Genomic DNA, 26832 nt, shown 5'->3' on the forward strand with positions numbered 1-26832 from the left:
AATCTAACAATAATTAGTGGAGATAAAAATCCAAGCCTCAGTCGTCAAGCCACAGAAAACATGCTCCTATCCAGTATGCATGAAATCCAGGAACACCAAGAACTGAAAGAAAGACTCTCTGGTTTATTTGCACCTTTCTCACCTACATCTACCATCACTGCCATCACACGGTAGGAGTGCAGTAAATGCACATTAGCTGAACTCAACCACACTGCAAGTCAGAGCTGGAAGAAAAGACACTATTCATTAGACAATGACTCATCTCGTGCTTGGATCTTGAAATCGTTCTTCACAGGGAAAAAGAAAGACCATGAAAAACATTTTAAGAATGAAATAAGTTCCCTTTAGCTAAGACGAGCAAACAGAAAATTCATCACAATTTATTTTATTATTAGGGGATTTGTGAGAAGAAATGGGGAGTAGTACACTGAAGGAAGGGCACATTACAGAGAGAGAGAGAGAGACAGAGAGAGAGAGAGAGAGAGACAGAGAGAGAGGGTGTGTGTACACAAAACAAAATGCTCGTGCTTCATATCTATGTCAGGAACATTTACTGGGATTAACAGAAATGAGTTGGGTGCCCTTAATCTATACATTCACAAAGTATGTCACTAACATCTTTGCCTCCCGAAAGTGCTGGGATTACAGGCATGAGCCACCATGCCCAGCCTGTCAATACAGTCTTGTGTATTTTCACCAAAAGAGTCTCCCCAGTCAAATGTTTAGTCAATTTAAGATAATATACTTAGCACTCAGTATAGACTCTTTCTTACATATACTGCTCCTATACTAACCTCAACAAAAAGTGGAAAATCCAGGGCAGTACTTAAGACCTCCCCATCCAAACGTCACACTTGTTTGTATACTCTTTGAGTTATATATGTGGTTCTAACACTTCACCAGTCATTAAAATGACGTGGGAATACTCTGTAAAATGCTGGTTCCAGGATCCCCATCAGAAATACTGAAAATTTGGTCTAGGAAGAAGCCCAGGAATTACTTTCACAAGCTCTTCAGGTCATTGTAACATGCAGCCAAGACTGCTCTAGAAGAGAATTATTGCTCTAGAAGAGACAGCATTGCATATCAGCCCTAAGGGACCTCATGAAAAATACAGATTCTGAATGAATAGGTCTGGATGGGGCCTGAGACTCTGCATTTCCATGAAGTCCCCAGATGATGGAGTCACTAGCCACACCGGCTATTTAGATTCAGCTCCTCAGTTACCCTTGCCTCATTTCAAGGGCTCTACAGCTTCATGGAGTCAGTGGTCACAGGATCATCCAAAATCACATCTCTCTGAAATTTTTTTAGTATTAAGCAATGTAATTAATTTTTTAGTATTAAGCAAGGACACTGAATTTAGCTAAAGTATAATTAAATAACCATTAACTATATACTCTCAGTTCTATCAACTCAGAAAAGATCTGAGGGATTTCCACTACTTCTTTCTAACTTTAATTTGAAAAAGTTATATAGAAATAATTGTTTTTCTACTTAACAAACATAGGGCAAAATAATCTGCATTTTCTAACACCTCTTTGAATTTTTTCATGAAATATGTTTATGTTTGTCCCTCTTGGGAATGATAACACATGCACATGACTCCCCAAGGAAGTAAACAAATTTACAGAAGCATTTTTTTATTAAAGTGCTATATTTAGAACTAGCTCACTGTGACAATTCAAATCCTATTGCAAATTTGTATACAAAACAGGAAATTTCAATAATAATCAAGGAAAACAATAATTCTCTATTTAGCATCTTAAGAAAACCAAACAAATGCTTGGCTGCTTTTTAATTGAGGAGATAAAGCACTTTAATATTGATAAAATGTTTCTGTTATTTAAGTAGCACTTTTACAACTCTAAAGCCAAGAACTTTATCCATAACTTTGCCAGTCTGTCAGACAACCAGGCAAACAGAATTCAACCCAGTCGTGGTTTCCTAGGCAACAAGCACAGATAGAACCACTGGGGGGGGGGGGGGGGGGGGAATGAAAACAAGAAAAAGCATCGCAGCATTTCCAGTAGGCTTAAGAAATGCATTTTAATTGTCAAAATGTCACAGACAACAATATTGAAAATCATTTCCTTGGAAATGATTCAAAGCAGAATGCCATTTTCATTACAGCAAACGAGGTGTGGAAAAATAGAAAAATTAGATTCCCTTCCTTTGCTCTGAATTAAGTAGGGATGGTGATCAATCTTATTTGATTTTACAAAATGTATCTACATTAGTACGGATTTCTAATATGCCTCGTTAGTTTTCTCTGCAAATATTACCATACATCGAATCAACATAAAAAGAAGAGTCATCCAGGATGACGGGCCAGCATAGGATGAAGCATGTGGCTGAAGATCATCTGCTGCAAAGACAGGCTTGCACCTGCTCAGGTCTTAATTCACAGGGTAAACCACACACTTCAAAACACAGATTCAAACAGAACAAGGCTGTCCATATTCACGCATGGCTCTAGTTTCCTCACCTATAACAAAAAGGGCTTACCTTCTATCTTAAAAACTTCTGTCCCTAACAGCTTTTGATTTTTAGAAATAAAATATAGAAGGGCTGTTCTGTCTAGAAAGATTGCTTACAAAATAAATACTATATTCTAAAGCATTTTAAAACTTTTTCTTTATAGGACCTAAATATTGACAGTTAACCTTTAGAAAATAATATTTGAAATGTCCTACCACATGGCTATTAAAATGTCTAAAATTTACACCAGCTTTTGTAACCGTGATGGCATTTACTCTTATATCTTTGTCAGAAACATTTACTTGGATTAACAGAAATGTGTTGGGTGCCCTTAATCTACACTTTCACATAATATGTCACTATAATCTTGTGAAATCATCTGTATTTTCTTCCAAAGAATCTTTTCAAACACTTAGTCAATTTAGAAACTTAGGTCGAATTGATTAAGTAATTCAGTCAAAACTACCAATATAGTAGCTGCAGGCAAATATCGCTAAAGCGTTTTTCTGATAATTCACCTCTCAATGATTGAAAAATGAGGGAATGAATAGCAAAATGGGAAATCCAAGAACGAAAGTGTTTACCATTTTTTCTGTCTACCTTGTATATCCACAAAGCAAGATTAATGTATTATAATTCATTTTTCTGAGCCAACCACCTGCAATTGAACTTCATTAGATCAATGTTAATGCCTTGCACTACTGGAGTGGTGTTGAGTATCTGGCTGCATTTGTGCATATTTCCCTTTGTGATACATACTTCTCCTCATATAAAAGCTAGTACAATGCAAGACATGCAAGTTATAAAAGAATAAGTTGATAATGCAAAGCAAAGTAAATGCCCCAAAATGGAAGCACATGCATACATTACCTTATTCCAATGTCTTCAATCAATTCAAAAAAATGTGACCTGTCTGCGTGTGGCACGGGGGATCTCTACTCCTGGCTCATACCATTGCATGAGAGAGAATTATTAAATTTTCAGGAATTTCTGAGAGTTGATGGTTAAATAAAATTATTAAAAATTATAATACAGGCCAGGCATGGTGGCTCATGCCTGTAATCTCACCATTTTGGGAGGCCACGGCAGGCGGATCACCTGAGGTCAGGAGTTCCAGACCAGCCTGGCTAACATGGTAAAACCCCATCTCTACTAAAAATACAAAAATTAGCTGGGTGTGGTGACAGGCACCTGTAATTCCAGCTACTCGGGAGGCTGAAGCAGTACAATCACTTGAACCTGGGAGGCGGAGACTGCAGTGATCCAAGATAGTGCCATTGCACTCTATCTAACCTGGGCAACAAAAGCGAAACTCTGTCTCAAAAAAAAAAAAACAGAAAAGAAAATGATAGTACATAAACTTCCAACCAAACTACATTAAAACAAAGATAATACTCAAAACTCTTCATGTTCTAATTATTTTACTATATTTTATGAGTATCTACACACATGATGCATCTTCTCCATCTATTATCATGGAAATACCATATTACGGTTTGCTACCATGCATCTCATCCCAACTCAACATTCAGTGACATCAATTTGGAAGCCTGAATCTGGCCATAATACTCATATTTACACCACGGAAATGGGAAAATGTGACAAAGCCACGTTTCTGCGGTTTTCAGAGAGCCGGCTATGAAACATTTCCCAACACAGCAGTGGATCTAGAGAACCCACACAAATTCCCTACTCTCCCGTAGTCACTAAAAATACACGGCGCTACAGGATTATGTAGCAACTCTATGGAATCCGGAAACACCTACTGAAGAAACTGTTACTTGACCAGATGCCTATGGCATAAGTAAGGCTAGACAGGAGAGCACCAAAGAGAAGTTTTACCAGGCAAAGGGAAAAGAGAGTGCCTAGAGTTAAGCAGGAAGAAGACTCATCCAAGAAATTCAGAGGCCCAGCGTGCTAGTCATGAGGTAGAAGAGACAAGGCTGCAAAGACACAAAACAATTCTTATACACTTGAACAAAACATACCAGTATTCTTAACCGTACTGGGAAGCTACTGAAGGTTTTTAAGCATGGAGGTAGAAGGAAGAGAGATGTGAATTGTTAAACGATCACACTTGACTAAACTGGAGAATGGATCAAAAGACTGCCCAAGAAAAGATGCAGAAAAAGTGACCAGAAAGCAGGTCCAGTGCCTCCAAACTTTCCTGATAACATAGCCCTGTTAGGAAAATCTTTCTGAGCATGCAGCTGTATAGGACTTTTATTTAATGATCATTTAAATGCTCAATTCCACTAATAAAAACATTATTTAACATATACAAGGAATAGGAAATTTTACAATGTGAGATAATAAAATACAGATATGTTAAGTCCTGATATTTTTTTAATAATTGTTGTTCCCCTAATCCCCATGTTGATCAAAGGTCCCCATTTGTTTTCCATGCCTCAATGGTTCTGCATCACACTTCAGAGATCACTGATGAAGTCAGCTTTGGGAGATGAAATGTAGGATGCACTGGTAACAGGATTGATAAGGTCTGCAAAGCTGGAGCCGATTCCACTGTCAGGGAAGACCAAGCTCATGCTCAGACATTCCACACTAGGAAAAACCTCTTCAAAACTTAGCACCATGACTGTGACCAATTTCCAGCCCCCCCAACCCAATTTGCCTACTGAAGACAACACAATGGTTGAGCCCAATTTCCTGGCACTCAATTTCGCAGGGGGCAAAAGAAAATGTTAAACTCATTGAGATACCACTGCTTCCTAACTATCTGTACTCATAAACAAAAAAAGCAAAAACAAAAAACAAACAAAAACCCACAACTCAACACAAGCACAGTGGTCACTGTGTTCTGGCATCCTACTGCAGACAAGCAGATCTGCCCATCATTGCTTCTGACACCTGCCAAGTAAGACCTCATCCAACACACAGTCACAGTGCCCACAGAAACGTCAGGCTACAGTTCTGTAAGAAGTTCATCAGAGTCCAAATAAAGGAAAATCTGAATTGGCAAGGAGAACCCACATTTATTGGTACCCTTGGAAAGATTAATCACTCGGATAATCAAGGGTAGACTCACTACATTTTCAGACATAGCTGTGAAAACTGAATTTAGAGCCAGTGTGCTCTTGATGTTAACTTACTTTAAGCATTTGCAAAATAAAAGCAATAATTCCAAATAGTGGTCTCTGAATACCCTTTCCCATTAATAGGGGCAAGGCTACTTTGAGAAATGACTGATTCCAGGTATGGGGCAGAAAATATATTAGAAGAGCATGAAACACACTGTCACAGCAGAAAGTGAGGATGCTGCTACCAACAGCTCTCAGGAGTCAGCTTAGAGGGGTCTGGCTATTCAAATGTGGGGCAACTGAAACATCAGCAAGAAGAATAATGCAACCAGCTGCAGTAATAACTATGTTGATGCTTGTGAGTTCTTAATGATATCTTTTAAAAAGAAAAAAAAAAAAAACAGTAAACATGAACCGTGAGGATGTGGCCCCAGAAAACCAACTTATTTTTTCTGAAACCAATAAAGGAAGAGGCTAGCCATGGTGGCTCATGCCTGTAATACCAGCACTTTGGGAAGCTAAGGTGGGTGGATCACTTGAGCTCAGGAGTTTGAGATCAGCCTGGGCAATATGGCAAAACCCTGTCTCTACAAAAATACAAAACTTAGCTGGGCATGGTGGTGTGTGCCTGTAGTCCCAGCTACTTGGGAGGTTAAGATGGGAGGATGCTTGAGCCCAGGAGGTCTTGGCAGCGAGCCAAGATTGCATCACTGCACTGGGTGTCCAGCCTAGGTGACAGAGTAAAACCATGTCTCAAAAGGGAAGAAGAAAAAAAAAAAAAAAAGAAACAAAAACAAAACTGATAAAGAAACAGATGAAATTAAGCATTTGGCCTACACTTTCCATATGAACTGTATACCTCAGAGTAACTGGCAAGAATAGCTGAGAAGGAAAAGTTTCTGTTTATAGAAATATTCCCCTACTAAATAAAAGAATTACAGTAATAACAGGTAGACAGATAAAAGATCCAGGTAATAATTACCAGGGGCTGCTCACAAAATGATGAACAACCACACTGTCCCCATCTGCTGATGGAACCATACAACAATGCCTGGAGATAATATTATTACAAATTGAAATCAGAGTTATATTAAGACTCTACATCCACCTATCAGTTTATAAGAAACACCGAGGTTATAGAACATGGTAGATACCACACAAATGGATTCAGCGAAGTCAAGACAGGAGGAAGCTGCACGAGAAAGCAAACCCGATTTCAATGAAGAAACTGAAACACATGCACAGGGGTCAGGCAGGAAGAACAACCTATAGACTAAAAGAATCCAAAGAGATATATCAATCAAATGTAAGGTGTGGATTTCGTGTGGATTCTAAACCAGCCAAATATAAAGCAACATTTACAAAACATTCAGATATTTTAATAACACTATTACACATAGCTTAAGTATTTTTGTTATTAAACAGTACTATTTTTAACGTTTCATATTTTTAAAATGTATACTAAAACGTTTTCAGAAGAAGTGACATGAAGTCTGAAATATGTTTCAAAATAATCCTGTTTGGATGAGTTCGTAGGAGTATAGATGCAGCAAGATTAGCCATAAATTAATAATTGTTAGAGCTGATAGTTGAGCTGTATGTTTAAAATTTTCTGTAATAAAAAATGAAATAATGTGATCCAGCAATGCAGATTATAAAGACTAGTGGAAAATATCCAATGTAGTAACACTAAATACCACCGGTCTTCCTATCTGTTGGTCCCACATTCATGGATTCAAACTGAATCCACGGACTGAATCTCAACAGATTGAAAATACTTGAAAAAGAAAATAAAAATAACAAATAATGCAAAAATTAAAAATGCAAATAAAAACAATATAGTATAACAACTATTTATATAGCGTTTACATTGTGTTAGGCCTTATAAGTAATCTAGAGATGATTTAAAGTGTACAAGAGGATGTGTGCAGGTTATATGCAAACTATTACACAATTTTAAATAAGCAACCGAGCATCTTCAGATTTTGGTATCTGCAGGAGTTCCTGGAACCAACCCCCAAGCGATACTGAAGGATGACAGTGAGAGCTTTTCCTCACAATTAAGGTTATATTTTTTTAAAGAAAAGCTGCCTAAAGTCACACGTTCACCATAATAATTTCTACAATATTTTCTGCACTACAGTGTAATAAATCTCTTTGGAACAGGTTGTGCTGACTTTATACAACATTCATTGAGAAGAGGTATGGTTTTACTGAAAAGAATTGCTAAATCAAGCCTCCTAAAATGCTGTTCCTCACAAGTTAAATGAGCTAGGAAGCAACATGAAATTTAACAAGATGATCAGTGGGTCAAGATGTGGCCTCAACTCAATTTACTTAGATGTGCTTTGACTATGAAAAGAAGTAACAAATACTATTGTAGTGTGATTTTTTCCATCTTTAAAAAAGATGAAACACAATTAATTATAATAAAGTTACACATGTAAAACAGTTGCATTTTACCCACACATACTTAGATCTTGGAAAATAATTCAAGGGGCACCGAAGCAATATACAAAAACCGTGACAAAGAAATGTAAAGAAGTGCTTTTTCCCCCCTCTCCTACCTCCTCAAAGAACTTCTTATATTATTTTGATTTCCATAAGATATACTACTATAAGATGTTCAAAAAGATTATATTTACCAATAAGATTGTAGGTAAGTAGGCAGAAAAAAAAACCAAAAATTTCAAATACGAGTAGCATAGAATCGAGAAGCTTGAAACCCATAGGAACTGACAGCAAATTATAAGAAGCAGTCAGATGCAGAAAGAGACACTTCAGTATTTCTCAGCTTCATTTGATTAATAATTCTTTTAAAAGTCTGAGGGAGATGCATAAGTGTGGTATGTAGGTATTCATTTCAAAGACAGTGTTTAGGAAAATAAATCTAGAAAATAATCCATGGAATATAACATTTCATTTATTTAAGACATTATTAGTCACTGTCCCATGAGTTTTATACACATCATTCTCATTTCATACATGCCATTTATGTCACGCTTTATTCCTGCTATGAATACTTGAAGTAAAAAGGCCACTATCCCCTGGGCACAGACAGTGTTGCTCACACCTGTAATTTCAGCACTTTGGGAGGCCAAGGCAGGAGGATTGCGTGAGGCCAGGAGTTCGACACCAGCCTGGCCAACATGGCGAAACCCTGTCTCTACTAAAAATACAAAAATTAGCCAAGTGTGGTGGTGCACGCCTGTAATCCCAGCTACCTGAGAAGCTGAGACACAATAATCTCTTGAACCCAGGAGGCGGAGGTTGCAGTAAGCTAAGATTGCACCACTGCACTCCAGCCTGAGCAAAAGAGCAAGACTCTGCCTCAAAAAGAAATAAAAAATAAACAAAAATTAAAAAGCCTACATTAATACTCAATTTCCAGCCAATAAATAAGGATAATCACTTACGTGTGAACATAGAAAAATAAAGGTAATGAATCACTGCAACACATACACACTCTCCTACCTTTTTTAGACACTTAGAATAGCACTGAAGTAATAGCCCTGACTCTTGCATAAGAAAGTATAACACACATATCACCATTTTCATTACCAATAGATGGTGAAACATCATTTACTGTAGATGAGTCCAGAGGAAGACATACAGCAGCCAAGTTCCTGAGAATCAAAGTACGCCCCCAATGGTTACTCAATTTGTTTAGCTCAAGATTTTTTTCTCTAAGTATATGTTCTTTTTTTTTAAGTTGATAAGGAATAATATAACTACAAAATTATAGCCAAATCATCCTCTTAAGCAATAAAGCTTTGTTCTTAGATTTTAACAAAATGCAGCAGTCTAGAATACTTTGACAATAAAAAGAGTATGTGAAGATGGATGATAAATTAAAAACCAAATAGTTATCGTTTCAGATGTGCTTTCAGTAGCTATGTTTTCTAATCAAGGGTATCTCCATTTTCTACGATGATAGACTATTGCTCTGGACACTCAGCAAGCATATACCAGGTGAGGATATAGACACAAAAAGTTATTTGTGAGGTTTCCATATAAAATTACAACCTTGGAGAATGTATACAAATTGAAACAGATTTTTTAAATTGCATCCAGTGGAAAATAGTGTGAAATATTTCCTCAGTGTAAAGAAAAAAAAATCCCATTAAAGGAATCTGCTAAGATATGAAGTACACATTTAAATATGGATCTGTTGAAATTTTATATCTATAACATATGAATAGTCTTTTATCATGCTGCATTATCTAGAACCTGAAATGAATTAAGCATACTCTCTATTTCTCTAAGCCAACTCTGCCCAAGACCATGCGGCCCTTCCTTTTGATGTCACTGCTAGTTTGACAGGGCTGAGAAGAAAGGAGAGTCCAGCCATCTCTCAGTGTCTGTGGGAGATTGGTCCCAGATGCCTGAGAATGCTCCAGTCCCGGATATGACATAGCATAGTATTTGCATATAACCTACACACCATCCAGGACACATTAAATCATCTCTACGTTATTTATAATACCTAATACAATGTAACTGCTATGTAAATAGTTGTTATACTGTATCATTTAGGAAACATCGACAAGAAAAAAAGTCTGTACATGTTCAGTACAGATGCAATTTTTTTCGAACATTTTCAATCCATGTTGGTTGAAGCCATGGATATAGAACACACAGGCACAGAGGGCTGACTACATACCTGCTGAATGCAAAGCATCAAACCCATGCTACACACACACAGGGATGATGAAGATGTGATTCTGACTTTATAAAACCTTATGTGCTACAGAGGTCTGGAAGAAGCTACAAAATAAAGCAGAATGTAGGACACACACAAAACTAGAAAAGGGTGCTATGCTTAAGAAAATTTTAATTATCTAAAAGATTAGTAAATGCCCAAGAATGTACTTTTTCACAATCGAAAGAAGAAAGTTAAGTTGTAAAACAAAAATGGCCTTTAGGTCAATGTCCTCATGAAGACTCATTAGAACCAATCTTCCACCATTTTTAAAGTTTCTGTCCAAAACAGAATTATTAAAAATGTCTAAAATAGGCCAGGCACGGTGGCTCACACCTGTAATCCCAGCACTTTGGGAGGTCAAGGCAGGCAGATCACCTGGGGTCAGGAGTTTGAGACCAGCCTGGCCAACATGGCGAAACCTCATCTCTACAAAAATAGAAAAATTAGCTGGGTGTGGTAGCTCATGCCTGTAATCCTAGCTTACTCAGGAGGCTGAGGTGGGAGAACAGCTTGAACCCAGGGCACGGAGGCTACAGTGAAGCAAGATCACACCACTGCACTCCAGTCTGTTATGTTCCAATAACAAAAGTTACATAAAATAACATAAATTATAATAACATAAAATGAATACAGTAACATAACTTGTGTTACAATAATTTAATGCCTAAAAGTAAAATAAGTCATACAGAAGCGAAGAGGAGAGCTTCAACAAGAGAGAGTACCAGTGAAAGAATGAAACTTCCTAACATGCACAATATTCACAACCTGTACATAATTTTTCTCATCAAAATTTCCCATCTACAGCACTAAAAAATTACTATAAATATTACTTTTAATTGTGCAAAAGAGTTAAAAATAACTAATTTGTTACCACAGATTTTTGTTTTTTATCAAGCAACCACAATTATATAATGGCTAGAGTTTTATTTGTACAAATATTGCCCCATATGGCTCACCTAAATAAAAAATGGTCTCAAAGAAATACTCACTGATGTGGCTTGGATACTTGCTCCCTGCCCAAATTTCATGTTGAACTGTAATCCCCAATGCTGGAGGTGGGGCCTGGTGGGAGGTCTCTGAATCCTGGGGACGATTCCTTCATGGTTTGGTGCTGTCTTCATGACAATGAGTTCTCAGGATATCTGATCACTTAAAAGTGTGTGTGTGGCACCCCCCTCTGCCCGACTTGCTCCTGCTTTCGTCATGTGACGTGCCTCCTCCCCCTTCAACTTTCACCATGATTGTAAGCTTCCAGAGGCTTCCCTAGATGCCAAGCAGATGCCAATGGCATGCTTCCTAGAAAGCCTGCAGAACAGTGAGCTAATGAAAGTTACCCCAGTCCCAGGTATTTCTTTATAGCAATGTAAGAATGGGTGAATACACTCACTAGATCATTACTGTTCATTACTTTCCTTCCCAAAATACTGAAATCAAAATGATCAGCCCATTAATATCACTAGGTCAGATGCTCATTTCATATTATCATGGAAGACGATGTATTTGTAAAGTGCGTTATTTTCACACTACCGTAAATATTTAAATGCATGTAAAATGTGGTAGGCAAAATAATGCCTTCCCACCCTCCTCCCCGCCAAAAAAAAAAAAAAAAAAAAAAAAGATGTCTACATCTTAATCCCTAGAACCTGCCATGTTACCTTACATCATACATGTGATTAAGGTAAAGACCTTGGCATCAGGACATTACCCTAGTGGTATGGAATGAATGTTGTGTCTACCAAAACTCAAGAGTGGAAATCCTAATCCCCAAGGTGATGGTATAGGATGTGGGGCCTGGTGGGAAGCTGTGTCCTCATGACTTGGATTAGTGCCCTTATTAAAATGACCCAAGAGAGCTTGTTTGCTCCTCCCACCATGTAAAGACATATTGAGAAGTAAAGATCTATGAGAAGGCAAGCCTTCACTAGACACCAAAACTGCTGGCACCTTGATCTTGCACTCGCAGCCTGTAGGACACGAGAAATGAGGTTTGGTTGTTTATCAGCCACCCAGTCTAAGGTATTCTGTTGAAGCAGCCTGAATGGACTTAGACAGTGGGCTCATTTGGATGATCCTGAGTCTCACTCAATTCAAGACTATGTAGTCACATGAGTCTTAAACATGGAAGAGAAGGTCAGAACGGAAGAGTCAGAGAGAGATGTAACCATAGAAGAAGGGTCCACAAGGTACAAGGTTGATAATGCTAGAGATGGAGGAAGGGCCATACACGAAGGAAGGCAAGTGGACTCCAGAATCTGGAGAAGGCAAGAAAACAGATTCTCACCTAGAGCCTCCCGCAGGAAGGCAGCATTGCCAACCCTGGATTTCAGCCCAGTGAGATCCACACCAGACTCTGACATGCAGGACTGTAATAAACTCTTAAGCCCTAACATGGTGATGATTTGTTATAGCAAGAATAGACTAGTACTAATTGTGTGTGTAGTGATATATAGACACACACACACACTCAGAACTATATAGACCCTGCTTTCCAAAATTGGAAAAAATAAACTATACATTAGACTTGGCTAGGTGTGGTGGTGACTACCTATAGTCCCAACTACTGGGGAGGCTCAGAGAGAGGATTACTTGAATATGGGCAACATAGCAGGATCCCATCTCAAAAAAAAAACAAAAAACAACAACTTTGATTAAACTAATTTCCCACTTTTGAAGAAAAGAGGACAGATCTTAGACAAGGGGGAGAAGTGAGGAAGGCAGAGCTGGTGACTTCTTTTCTGGCAGAAGCACAGACACAGGCCCATGCATATCCCTGCCCAGCTGGCTTTCCTCCCCCTCCTCATAAGGGATCCAACTGAACCATGGATCACAGACCCATACTCAGAATTAAATGCAGTTTTATGCCTCAGTGTCCTTGTTTCTGCCTCCCATTCCCAACTCCCTTATTCTGGTTATTTAAAAAAATTGGCTATTATCAAATATTAGCAGATACTCATGTACTACTTAGACAAACTGATCACCAGCTGGTTTTTCTTGTTCTAAGCCACAAATCATTAGGCTATAACATCTCTGCCAAGCAATACAATATTCTTTTCCAATTCATTAACACAAATTCTGTATTTAAAATAAATACTTCTCAAGCTGTTTTAAATAACAAATTAACGAATGAGTCAGCCGTGGCTCAAAATGACATTTTAATTAAATGTGATGATAGGTTGAGTACCCTAGCAGTTCGCTAAAATGCCCTTTGCTTACACTTTTTCCATATTATGGTTGGGCAGAGGCATCCCTAACTGATCTAACTGTAATTTCTCATCTTAAACATGGGATCTATCTTTAAAAGATAATTTATTCTTAAATTACATGCAATTCCTATAATCCTTCCATATATAACCTCACTAAATATCAGCTCTGTGTGTGCCTATGTATATATGTATTTGTATATACAGACATTACATACTTTTTAAAAAAATTACTACCAAAGTACTACTAAAAAGACAAGAAAAAGAGGCTTTGTGTGATATGGTAGAAACACACCGCAGGATAGACAACAGGCTGCTGTGATGGCTATTACATATTCACCCTTTCCTCTGTGAGGAGGAGTGGGAAAGTGATTTATAGCAGCTGTTTAATCCCTAGGGTAGAAAATTTAAGGTGCAGAAAACTTTCCACAAGTTTTAGAGAGAACATAGGTAGAAAGGCGTTCTATGCTGGGAATACACAGTGTGCCAGTAGACAAGAATAAACAGGTTGATGGTTTGGATTTATGAGAACAAGAAAGGAGACATAGATGATGATGTCATAATGCTCCTTTTATGGAGTTATGAAAATCATTCATTTCATATATGGTTAGCTGCTTTCGAATGCCAGTGAGAAAAGTAGTTAAAGCAGGGATCCGTTCTGAGACATGGAGATTTTATAAAAACGAGCTTTACTCTGGGAAAGTGCTATCATCAACCCATTCTTGAGCAAAACTATGCTCACTGCACTTCCACATTCACAAGCCATGCAGTATACACACTGGACCTCCCAGATTTTTTTTTTTAAGAGATGGGGTCTCACTCTGCCACCTAGGCTACAATGCAGTGGTATGATCACAGCTCACTGCAGCCCGAACTCCTTGGTTCAAACGAGCCACTTGCCTTGGCCTCATGAGTAGCTGTGAGCCACCAGGTACAGCTATTTTTATTTTTTACTCTTTTTGTAGAGACTGGATCTTACTATGGTGCCCATGCTGGTCTTGAACTCCTGGCCTCAAGTGGTCCTCCCACGTCTGCCTCCCACAGTGCTGAGATTACAGGCTGAGCCAATGTGCTTGTCCCCAAGATTTAAAAAAAAAAAAAAGAAAAGTATTTGTTGATATGTAGGCAATAAATTGACAAATAATAGTTTGTAAATTACTAATTTACCAATCAATATAAATAAATTGAGTAAACACAAAATAACACCATGAATTAATAAACTGATTTAGACTTCTTTTTTTCCTTTAAAATGTAGCCCAGAGAGAGACTACTAGCTGTCCATTCCACGGAAAAGTTAGAGGTGAGAATCTCAGAGGCACACTTATCAGCACCTTGCTGGCTTGTGGGCAGCTTTCTCTTAGTCACTGAAAAAGAAAGGAGTCACTGATTGGGAGTGACTCAGAAATTCTGAGATATGAGGCACCTCTCCAGCTGGGTAGAGGAGCCAGGCAGGAGCAAACAGAACTGGGGACACAAAGCCACTGCTGACACTAAAAGCAACGAACAAATAAATAAGCAAACGTATTATCAAGAAGTAAAGGAGAGATCTATATCAAGTGCAGCGAGAAGAGGGGAAAGGATTGTATCTGCCAGGCTTTCATGCTGACAAAACAATCCACAATATGGGTCTCTGTGTGACATGCACCAACAGAAAAACGAACCCAAGTACCTGGTTGGATTGAAAGATAAAAACAACAAAAAAAGAACTCTTGTTTATTGACCAGTGTACAATCTAATCTTGGCAAATGCAACAAACACTTTCAGGCAATTATTTTCTCCATGTAACACACGTCTTACTACCATTTGGAAATGGGATTTCTTGCTTTGATTTAAATAGGCTTTCTTAACATATTCACAGCTACATTCCCATTACAAATTTTCAAGTGTAAGTAACTATTTCTGCTTCCGATAAACAGGTAACATAATTAGGCAAATAAGGCTTATTCCCATGCAAAGGTAAGAGTACCAGGCAAGACCTCAGAATCAAGTCAAATATAATAGTCAAGGGTAAAAGGAAGTGAAGAGGGAAGAATTGGGCAGTGGGTAAATCTTTTGTGTGGGAAAAAATGAATGTGTAAACCTGTTCTTCCCTAAGATTTCATCAGGTTTTGAATGATACAGAGAGCTTTGTGCACAGGGGGTCCAGTAGCACATGGTTTGGGTCTAATTTCAAAGGCAAATTCTGGTGAAATCTGTGACTCACGCCATCCTAACGGGCCACATGTCAAGGCTCTGTGGATACCCTACAGGCAGCCCTGTGGACTCACAACAGGCAAGCCTTTCCAGATGAACGCCAGGCCAATGTCTACATCTGATGACATGGGGCAGAATATCTCTAAAAAATAATACTTCCCTGGCCAATGGACTGCGTCAGTTACTATTATAAAGTGTAAAATATTATATTACATATGTGTAACGATTTTTAATTTCAGGCATCACAGAGATGCAATTAAATATATGGGCCAAATGTTTATTCTGCTTAAAGACAACTTAGAAATACCGATGCCAGGCTGCATGTGGTAGCTCACGCTTATAATCCCAGCACTTTGGGAAGCTGAGGCAGGCTTGAGGTCAGGAGTTCGAGGCCAGCCTAGCCAACATCATGAAAGCCCATTGCTACTAAAAATACAAAAATCAGCCAGGAATTGTGGCAGGTGCCTGTAATCCCAGCTACTCGAGAGGCTGAGGCAGGAGAATCACTTGAACCCAGGAGGTGGAAGTCACGGTGAGCCGAGATGGCACCACTGCACTCCAGCCTGGGCGACAGAGGGAGACTACATCAAAAAGGAAAAAAAAAAAGAAAAGAAAATAGAAATACTGATGACATAACAGATAGGAACTGCAAAGATGCTTGGGCCCCACCAAAGTCAGGAGTTTGGAAATGCCACAGATCTTGAGGGGTAATAAGTACTCATACATTTTCAGCAATACCTCTGCTTGTCTTGAATTTGGAGACCTGAGCTTCAGTTATGCCAAGAGTACAAACTATGTTATTATTTTACATCGAGCCTCAATTTCCAAATGGTAAACATCAGGAAGGTGAACTGGGAAGTTTCCTAAGGAGCTGTTGCACCCAACAGATTTATGAAGATCTTTTCCAAATCTCTCCTATACAATATATTGATGGCCTCAATGGGGAGAAGCCATGCACATGTCTCAATTTTCATGAGCCCAATGGGAGCAAAGAATTCCTGGGCAACGCAAGCAGATATAAATGACATGATACACTGAAGAGAGTATAATGTTATCTAAGTCTGCTCCACTGTCAAATCCACAGATGAAATGTTTCAGTCCACCGAGGTGATCACTTATATGTTATTAATGTGTTAGAAAACCTAATATTACTTATGTCTCTATGTATGGAAAATATATCTTGTTCATGTTTTATGGATGAAAAATGTCAACAGGCAAATTAAAAAATAATTTTACAACAAAAATCACCATGTTAATGGCCATTTAATTGGAAATCTGAAGGATAAAATAAATTTCATTGTGATTGCAAATATCAGTGAAAAAGAAGATTTTATTTGTGTTATTTAAATATAGTTCTCTGGAACACACAAGTTGATTCACAGCGCGCCTGCTGCTGCACTGCCGCCGCCTGACAGCCTGTCTTATCTGCCAAATTGCTCATTAGGTTTGGCAATTTTCACCTGCGCCTCCAGTTTATATTTCAGCAGGGAATACACATCAGTCTGCTTTTACCATCTTCTGCAGTGAGCTTCCAACGCCCCCACAGTAGCACAGTGTCCCTGATCTGCAACCCTCCAAACACATCTTGCATATACACCATTATTTTTAAATGCCAATACAGCTCCCAGTTTTCTAACCAAAACTACGGGAGAATATGCAAAGTAAGCCCTGTATTACAAATACTAAGATGACCAATAATTTACTTAATTTTTTAATGCAAAAAAGAACGCATAAACCATATAAACTTAATTTCTTAAATGCTCATCTTAAGAGAGTATTTCTGAGTGGGGCGCAGGGGACAAGAGGGCAGAGGATCCTCTTCCAACTGGCTCTGACCCCTCCAACCTTTGTTACAGGTCGGAAAAAAGAGTACACCAATTTATAAATAAACAATAGAGGTAAAGTGGCAACGGGAACAAAGAGGTGGCTGAGAGTACTACTCAGCTCTCTGCCTGTGCCTGATTTTGCCGATCCCTGCCAATGAGCACAGTGACATTCAGATCGATTTAAAAAAAAAAAAAAGGAGATACTTTGTGGGCAAAAAGCACCAAAGATATAAAACAAAATGTCTGAAACCCCATAAAACAACTTCTGATGGAATACTGTTTTTCATTTTGCAGAAGTAAAATATTCACCACCAACCCTGCAATTAGCTAGAAAATTACAATAATTACAGCAATTTTGTATCCCATCTCCAATCCAATTAATAGATATATGACCTTGTCAACATGTAATAATCAGATTGCATCTACAACAAAACTGGATGGGTTTTATATGCTGAATAGAACTTGCACAGTAAGAAGGTAATTATTTGAAATACTGAGAATACCATTTGTATGCCATGCTCCACTTCACAAGTTAAAAGGAAATACAATAGGAATATTATTTCTATTTGCAATATGTATTTAAATCAGATCCAGAAAATAGTACTCTTGATACCAGCAAATGTTAGGAGGACAGATCTCTATACCAAAGGTGTTGGATATTCTAGAAAGACAAAATCAATCTGTATATGCTTGCTAAGAAAAAAAATTAAGAAATCAAGAAGTGGGAGGGGGCACTAACTTAGGTACAAGCTTTCTATAACAATTATTGATATTTCTTTAAGGTCTAAATGTTAGGAAGATAGTAAAATCTTATCAGTTAATTAAATACCATCATTTCAGACAAATTTCCCAAGTAATGGATAAAAATTAACTAAAATTAACATAGCTAATAAAAGGTTAAAAATGACAAAAGATTTAAAAGGCAGCAAAAAAAGAAATGAAATAAATCAGATACTTTGTTTCCCCAAATTTTTATAGCAATACCATTTCCAGAAATTTCACCATTCCTCGGGCTTACATCATTTTCAAAGGAAACTTCGTTCTTCAGTCTAGATCTTCCGGAGGAGATATTTAAAAATTTGAATTGTGAGGTAAAAGGAATCCAGCCATGACCTAAACCTGGGCTACCCTCAAATATCTGACTTCTACAAAAAGTCCTTGGGAATTGAAGAAAAAAAAAAAATCATAGAGTGAAAAAGTCATACACAAAATATCACCAGCCTTGGACTCAATGATTTGCACCTGAACTGTGTGACCCTGAAAGCTTTAGATCTAAGCCTGATTTGTTAATATTGAAAATAAAGACAGTTAAATGTATATCACAGACATGGTTCCAATTTGACTCTGTAAAAGTTCCACTCCATCTACCTAAGGGGCCAGTAGTGTCCCATTCCAGAATACATGTCCTAGTTACTTGGGCTGAGTAACATCTCAACCCCTTTACACATCCCCAGGAAGTGGATCTGCACTCAGGAGACATCATCGCGCACACCATTCCACAACTATCTGTTAGTCTAGTGCTTCTCCTGTGTCACAGGCTGCATTAGAACTGTGAACATTATCTCATTACTATACAAAACCATCCTGAGGCAGGTACTCAAAGAGGCGACCAGTTTAATTACCTACTAACCTTGCCCAGTGTCCAAGATGGTGTGACTCTCTTTCCTGTACTCTTTCTGAAATGTAAACACTCTATATTACAAAGGAGTATCTGCATAACAAGCTCATGTTGAAAGCATAAGTAAAATATACTCCCATAAAGTATAATATACACTCAAACTTATCAAAATCTGGGTGGGGGAAAAAACCCCAACAGTTATGTAGAATATCTAGTAACCAGTTTCCTTTAGAGCAGAACATGCATCTACCTGGGAGCATGCAAAGACCTTCCGAGAGATACATTTTAAGGTATCCCATGTCAAGCTCTTCGTGTTCAATATGCATCATTCCCTAAAAAGGTTCCACGAGCCTGAAAACAAGGGGGTCAAGGTGTAATGCAGTTTCTTCCCACCAAATTCTCCATGGTCAACAGCCCCAAAGCCAGTATGTCCATGAGGCAGTGTCCAGGGCCACAATAAGTTTAGAAGCCCAGGACAGTGTTTTATTTTCCTTTAAAATCAAAAGAGAAAAACAAATTTTTAGAGTCAAAGAAAATGTTTTCACTTTTTTCTCACATCAGAAGAAAATGATACTCTTATGGGCCATGAAAATCAATTCAATGATGCATAAAATGGAAAAAGTACAATATTGAAATATTTAAAGTTAAATAAAATACAATTTTATGACTGATATTACTATGGTGAGGGCGGCCCATGATGGCCAAAGTGCCCACAGTCCAGGAAAAGTCATGATGGTGTCCTGAATAGCTCTTCTGCTTTGCAAAATTTAAAAAACAAACAACAAACACACGCATTGAAAAAATGACAAAACAACAACAAAAAAAGCGTCACCTGTCCTGAATCTTACAATTGATGTACAACTCTGCATAAAAACTTCCAGGATGACAAAGCACAGTTTAATACAGCAGCCTCAAGGCTGAGAACATAAATGCCTCTGGAAAACAAACACTTTTGCCACTCAAGTAGTTTCTAGATCCCTCCTTTCAACAAAAAAGAAGGATATCATAAGCCAGTTTTCAGCTCATTGATATATCTACAAAAATAATTTCTGACAAAGGACCACTAATTGGTGTTTAGCATTTAACTTGGAGGGAATTAGAAGAATTGAGTAATACTGATGTAACAAAACTCTATTTACTCCCTAAGTTCTGACTCTCCTTCCAACGTAGGAACAACCAGAGAAAGCCAAATATGAAATTCTAAACAATCACACCATATATGGCCCTATTCTAGGTAGCCCACCTGCAGCTACCTCATGCCAGCAGTTTCCAATCAGAGCACACCCAAGCCTTCCCATTTCTCCATGCAAAAGCATTCCCACTCCTCAGCCTGCCTGGGAGCCTCCGTCAAAGGCAAGCCATGATAGCTGCCCCCTAACTACAGCAAGCTCTGAATAAATAGCCTTCACCTGTTCTCATTTGGATGGTCTTATTTCCACATTAAAAAGCAAAACGTTACATATTTGTATATTTGTGCTATTTTGATCTATTATATATTAATAATCACACAGTACTATATTTAAAATTTTAATGTACTTTGTTTGTTGCAAAGAAATAAGATGACCAATAAAAATATTCAAGCCTAAAAATGATAAGGTTAAAATTCAGTGCTATATGGAGTGGGGGAAAAAATTCAAAGAGAAAAGTAATTAAATAAACCTTCAAACTACTAAGAAGTGCCTTGAGTGTGTGTTTCCTTTATTTTTTTTAAAGTACCTTTATTAAGGATAATTTTGAACCAACATATAGAAGTAGACAGAATAGTATACTGAATCTTTAGGTAACCCATCCCCTAGCCTGTACTATTCTGAAGAAAATTCTAGAGATATTATATTAATCATAAATAACTCATTACATACTACTAAAAGGTAAAGGTTCTTTTAAAAATAATTTCAATAACCTTATTGCATCTAAATAATTCCTTACTATTAAATGCCCAATTTGTGTTTTATTCATCAGCATACAAATGTCATTCTTTGTATTAAGCTTCATTTAAATCAGGATTTAAATAAGATCCAGACATTATGATTGGATGTTACATCTCTTAAAAGTTTCTAATAACTTATAAATTCCCTCTCCATCTCTTTCTGCCCCTGCAGTTGATTTTATTGAAGAACATGGGCCATTTGACTTACACAGTTTCCCACCATCTTGACTAGGCTGATTGCACCCCTATCGTGTTCACATGCTTCTCAGGGTTCTGTATTTCCTGTAAATAGGCACTTGGATTTAGAAGTCTGATCAGATTCATAATTAATTTCTTTTGTCAAGACTACCTCATAGGAGATGTTGTGTTTTTTTCATCAGGAGGCATACAATATTTGGTTGTCTCTCCTTGATTATTATTTTTTAATGGTGACTGTCTTAGTTCATTTTGTCCTGCTCTAACAGAGTACCTGACACTGGTAATTTATAAAGAACAGAAATGTACTCTCTCACAGTCCCGGAGCCCAAGAAGTCCAAGATCAAGGGGCTGGCATCTGGAGAGGACCTTCTTACTGCATCCTCACATGTAGGAAGGTGGAAGGGAAAGAGAATGAATGCAGCATCCTCACATGACAAAGCAACAGAGTAACCCCAGTACTTCAAGCTCTTTTTATACTAAGCTATTTTTATGCTAAACTCTTCTTTTTATACTAAGAAGTAATTTTTAATACATATATACAAAGTGATTTCCTCTTCATCCACTATTTGGTTACACAGTGATACCACTCATACAAAGGATATACAGAATAGATTTCTTTTCTTCTTTGTGACAGACTCTCCTTCTGTCACTCAGTCTGGTGTGCAGTGGACAATCACAGTTCACTGTAGCCTTGATCTCCCAGGCTCAAGAAATCCTCCTGCCTCAGCCTCCCGAGCCACAGCGAGTGCAGTCACACACCACCATGCCCACCTAATATTTTGATTTTTAATAGAGACAAGATCCTTTATAAATGACCAGCCTGGGCTGTTAATTTTATCTTTCTTTGAACAGTTTTCCAAATAATAAGCAACTTTATGACCTGAACACCTCCCATTAGGCCACACCTCCCAACACTGTTGTACTAGGGATTACATTTCCAACATGTAAATTTGGGGGGACACATTAAGAGCCTAGCAATGATCAGTACCTAGATCCATTATGTCATCAGAAGTTGCAGAATAGTAATATTCCAATGCTACCATTATGTCTTCATTTATTAGCTGAAATACTTACATAAAAAGCAAGTATTTGGATATCCCGTGAAACCACACTACAAGGAAACGCAGAATAGATGACTTATTCCTGCTTTCCTTTATAAGGTTTCCAAATAATAAGATGGCTCACTGGTAGCCTTCTCCTTGCTTGCTGGCTTCTTTATTATCATTATACACTCATGCATGTATTGCTGTTGCTATCTGTATTGATGCTCCCACTGTCCCGTCTTTGGCCAGCAGGAACATCGTGTTGTCTCCTAGGCCCTCTGGCCCACCCTAGTAATCTTTCATAACTGCCCTATTTTCTGATATGACAGGACGATCCAGGATGATCCCATACATTTCCTGTAGAGACTCGCATTCAGGCATTTCTCTAAGAAGCTCTGATCCCCTCAAATGAAAAATGCTATTTCCAGAGCATAGTCTGGATTGAGAAATGCTGGAGTTACTGGGTTGGTCATTGATTCTAGACCTTTTCTGTGAATATACACAGGAGTTTTTCTTCCCTCCAGGTTCCTTTTTTAAAAACTAAAACATATCAGGAATTAATTATGACATGTCTAAACTGAGGACTACCCATTTTTTGTTCATTCTCCTTTAACTTATATCTGTACACTTTTTCTTCTATACTAAGAATACTGGGTACTCAATGACACCAGGAATGACAAAATTAGAATATTATAATTTCCCATCTCTTTCATCCTGTAATACCCACCCAAAAATCTAAGATTAACAATACCAACAACAAACAGTTTCAGGGTCCTTGTCATTAGGCAGTTCTTTTTTTCCTTAGGATACATCTCCCTTTGTACAAATTCCTTTGATTTAAAGTTAATTGAAATAGTTACTCTTGTTATGTTTAAGCTACCAAAAAAATATATTTATGGTCAGATATTTCATACTCATTTTTTGTTTTTAAAATTAAAATTTATTAAGTGTATGAATATTAATATTCATTTGAAATGTTTACTGTAAAAATTAAAAATTGATCATTTTATAATTGTGTAAAAGATGATATAGTTCCAACCTCAAATATACAGAAGGAAATAGTATGCATCTAGTTTCTATTTTACTTCCTCCATCCTATTCTCTCCCTTCTCCATAGGTTGGTTAGTTGGTTTGTTTGGAGCCAGAGTCTCATTCTGTCGCCCAGGCTGGAATGCAAGGGCATGATCTCGGCTCACTGCAACCTCCACCTCCCGGGTTCAAGAGATTCTCCATGCCTCAGCCTCCTGAGTAGCTGGGACTACAGGCGTGTGCCACCATGCCCAGGTAATTTTTTTGTATTTTTGGTAGAGACAGGGTTTCACCATGTTGGCCAGGCTAGTCTCGAACTCCTGACATCATGATTCGCCCGCCTTGGCCTCCCAAAGTGCTGGGATTACAGGCGTGAGCCACCGCACCCAGCCTGGATTATCTTACTTAACTTTCTCATTTCTTACATTTTTATTAACTAGTAATCACATGTTTGTCTTCTAGTTTAAGAGTGTTATTCAGGATACTGTTCAATATACTGGAATCAACAAAATGTTTCTCAAGTTTTAAGTTAACTGCTATTTTGACTATACAAACAATGATGTATTTAATTCAGGGTTTCTAACCATGGCACTACTGACATCTGGGTTGCAGAGTTCTCTGATGTGGGATTGTCCTGTGCTTGTAAGGTATGTACCAGTGTCCTTGACCTCTACTCAATGCCCAACTCCACCAGTTGTCCCAACCAAAAATATCATCAGACACTGATAAATGTTCCTTGGGGAGAAAACACTTCTGTGGTTGAGGAGCAATGATTAACTAAATCAGAGTTCTCTCTGTATTTTCTACAAAAAAAGCTCAGGGTTAAATTAATGGCAGCTTCTAGGGAAACATAAAAAGACCTCAAGATGAGAATTCCATCTATGAAAACCATCTAGGCTTTACCTTAATACCCAAACTTCGTATCCATTTTTCTATGGAAAAAAATACATACTCTATATATTTTTCTCAATTTCCACCAATTCTTTATGGAATAAAGGGGATGAGTGAATTCATTCATTGGAAAACACAGGAAAGTGACCACTCCTTCTTTAAGGCAAAAATTAGAAATTTATTTATCTAAAAAAAAAAAAAAAAGGCTTTATCAGTCATGTCCCCAACTAGTGTTGATTATCCTTCAATTAAGCAAATCTCTACATATTGTTGGCTTCTTTCTTTTCATATCTGTAAATAGTTAGACTACCATTTACTACTAACTATAGCTCCTTGATAGCAAGCGCTAGGCCTTATTAACTCAACCCAGGACTCACCACCTAGCACAAGGCATGGCCAGTACGGACAAATTCATCTTCTATGTCTGAATGAACGTCATTAATGCGGTGGCAAAAATCACCTTGACAGGTGACTCGTGTGATGCATTACGTTCACATAGTTATGGACCTGTGTATAGTAGATGCTTAACCCAATGCCTGCCAAGATCTGAAAATCTAAACCTTAGCATACCAAAATGAGAACAAGAAAATAAGATTTGCATATTCTCCCACTGGTGGCTGCAAGACAACACATATGCTTCAAATGTAACTTCTTTTTCTCAATAAAAACAAGATAAAAAGAGATATTTGGGGTTTAAAACACCATTTAAATTTTAACACATAAGGCCAGTCAAATGTGGATGGTTATGTGTTAGAAATTTTGTTGAGTCCAGAGGAGTCAAAAGGTAAAAATTGACGGAAAGTATGTTAATCAAATTCATAAATCAACATAAAGAAATTAACCTTTCTTCTAATATTTTTTATGGCGTGGCTATATTAAAGCTACAAATTGCTTTAGAAAAGATACAACACTACAACGGTAACATAACAGAAAGTTCTGTATTTAAGTATATACATTACAGTGTTATTACTCAAATAAAGACACTATTTTCCAAACTTCTGGTATCTGAATACCTGAACTACTATTTAAATTTTCCATGAGTCAAATTTAGGCAGTCTACATTGTATACACAGGATCATTCCAAGCAGATATCCACTAAGTCGTAGGCTTAATGAGCTAGTAAAAAATCAACCAGGGTAACTAGTGTACCACCTGCACATCATTTTGTATACGCTGTATGGTACATGCCTCACCTTTTGAAAAACACTGCCCAAAGCAAATCTAATGTAAGAATTTTTAAACAGTATATCCTAGTAGTCAACAAAATTATTTTCACAAAATTAGTTTCTTGCATATATGCATAAATAAAGCTAAATCTCTTGCATATAAAAAATATTCAACTAAAACAACTTATAGGTTCTGTTCCACCCCAAGTATCCTTGGAAACATCTGTCATTGTATCTGAGTCCGATCTTGTCTGGATGATAGAAAGCAATTGTAGGAAGTGGTTAGCACTGGTCTGTAGCTGCACGCAATCCTCTAGAGCATCACTTACGTATCCCATCTTGAACTACACCTTCTAAATTCTCTACACTCTGTATGGCGCATTGTCCTGTGGGTTCTGATGGGCTAACAGATCTCTAACTGTTAAACTGCTCTTCTTTCCTTGTTCTCTTTATATACACCTTCAAGGGACAAGAGAAGCAGAAGTAGTTTGTAAACATCTAGAAGCAAATTGCCAAATTACTACAGATTGCTATCAGTGCAAAAAAAAGGGAATTAGGATGCATTTTTAGAAGAATAAATTATATATTCTAAATATTATCTACCTATATTCTGTATCTTAATTATATATATATTTTATTAACACATATTATTACCCATCTGTTTATAAATATCTACTGAAGACTACCAATCAGTAAAGACACGTAAGACCCAAATTTTCTACCTGAAAAAAACTGAAGTGTTTCCAAACAGATGTACCTAAAAAATAAATAATCCTTTTTTTTTTTCTCTCACTCTGTTGCCCAGGCTGGAGTGCAGTGGCACAATCTCAGTTCACTGCAACCTCCATCTCCAACCTCCAATCGTTCAAGCAATTCTCCTGTTTCAGCCTCCCAAGTAGCTGGGATTACAGGCAACCGCCACCACGCCTGGCTAATTTTTGTATTTTTAGTAGAGATGGGGTTTCACCATGTTGGCCAGGCTGATCTCAAACTCCTGACCTCAGGTGATCCGCCCACCTCAGCCTCCCAAAGTGCTGGGATTATAGGCATAAGCCACCCCACCCAGCCAAAAAATCTTTTAACCTTATACATTTATTGAAATTGATCTTCTAACTCTTAACAACTGCTCAATTACAAGATTATACAACTATAAACACTAAATATTTGTAGCAAAAATACCTGACTTTTATGAGTACCTTCCAAGAATGGCTAACAGAACTCTTCAGGCAAGTATCCCAGATCTGGAATACACAGGGTCCTAGGATTCCTCATATAGGACTCACTATGTCCATATTCCCCTTCCCTAAGGAGGTATTCTAATCACTGCTCTCCCAAATCCCTGAAGACAACTTTGACATGGCAGTCTCTTCTTCCCCAGCTCTTCAGATAAAGTTCAAATAATATAAATGATGGTTGTAACAGAGTTGACTGTAATGAATGATGCTACGTTTTGTTTCAATGCAAAGCTCTTTGGTCATTTCTACTTGTTCTAGCATTCAGATAAACATATGGAAAGG

General features: G+C 37.7%; 1 protein-coding gene across 34 annotated transcripts in view; it reads right to left on the minus strand.

The window, feature by feature from the left end:
- The window catches only part of PARD3 (par-3 family cell polarity regulator), a 707905-nt gene that overhangs the window by 381141 nt on the left and 299932 nt on the right, over positions 1–26832 (minus strand). The gene's annotated exons all lie outside the window — the stretch shown is intronic.

The sequence above is a fragment of the Pan paniscus genome, chromosome 8, assembly GCF_029289425.2.
Source record: "Pan paniscus chromosome 8, NHGRI_mPanPan1-v2.0_pri, whole genome shotgun sequence".
NCBI lineage: Eukaryota > Metazoa > Chordata > Mammalia > Primates > Hominidae > Pan > Pan paniscus.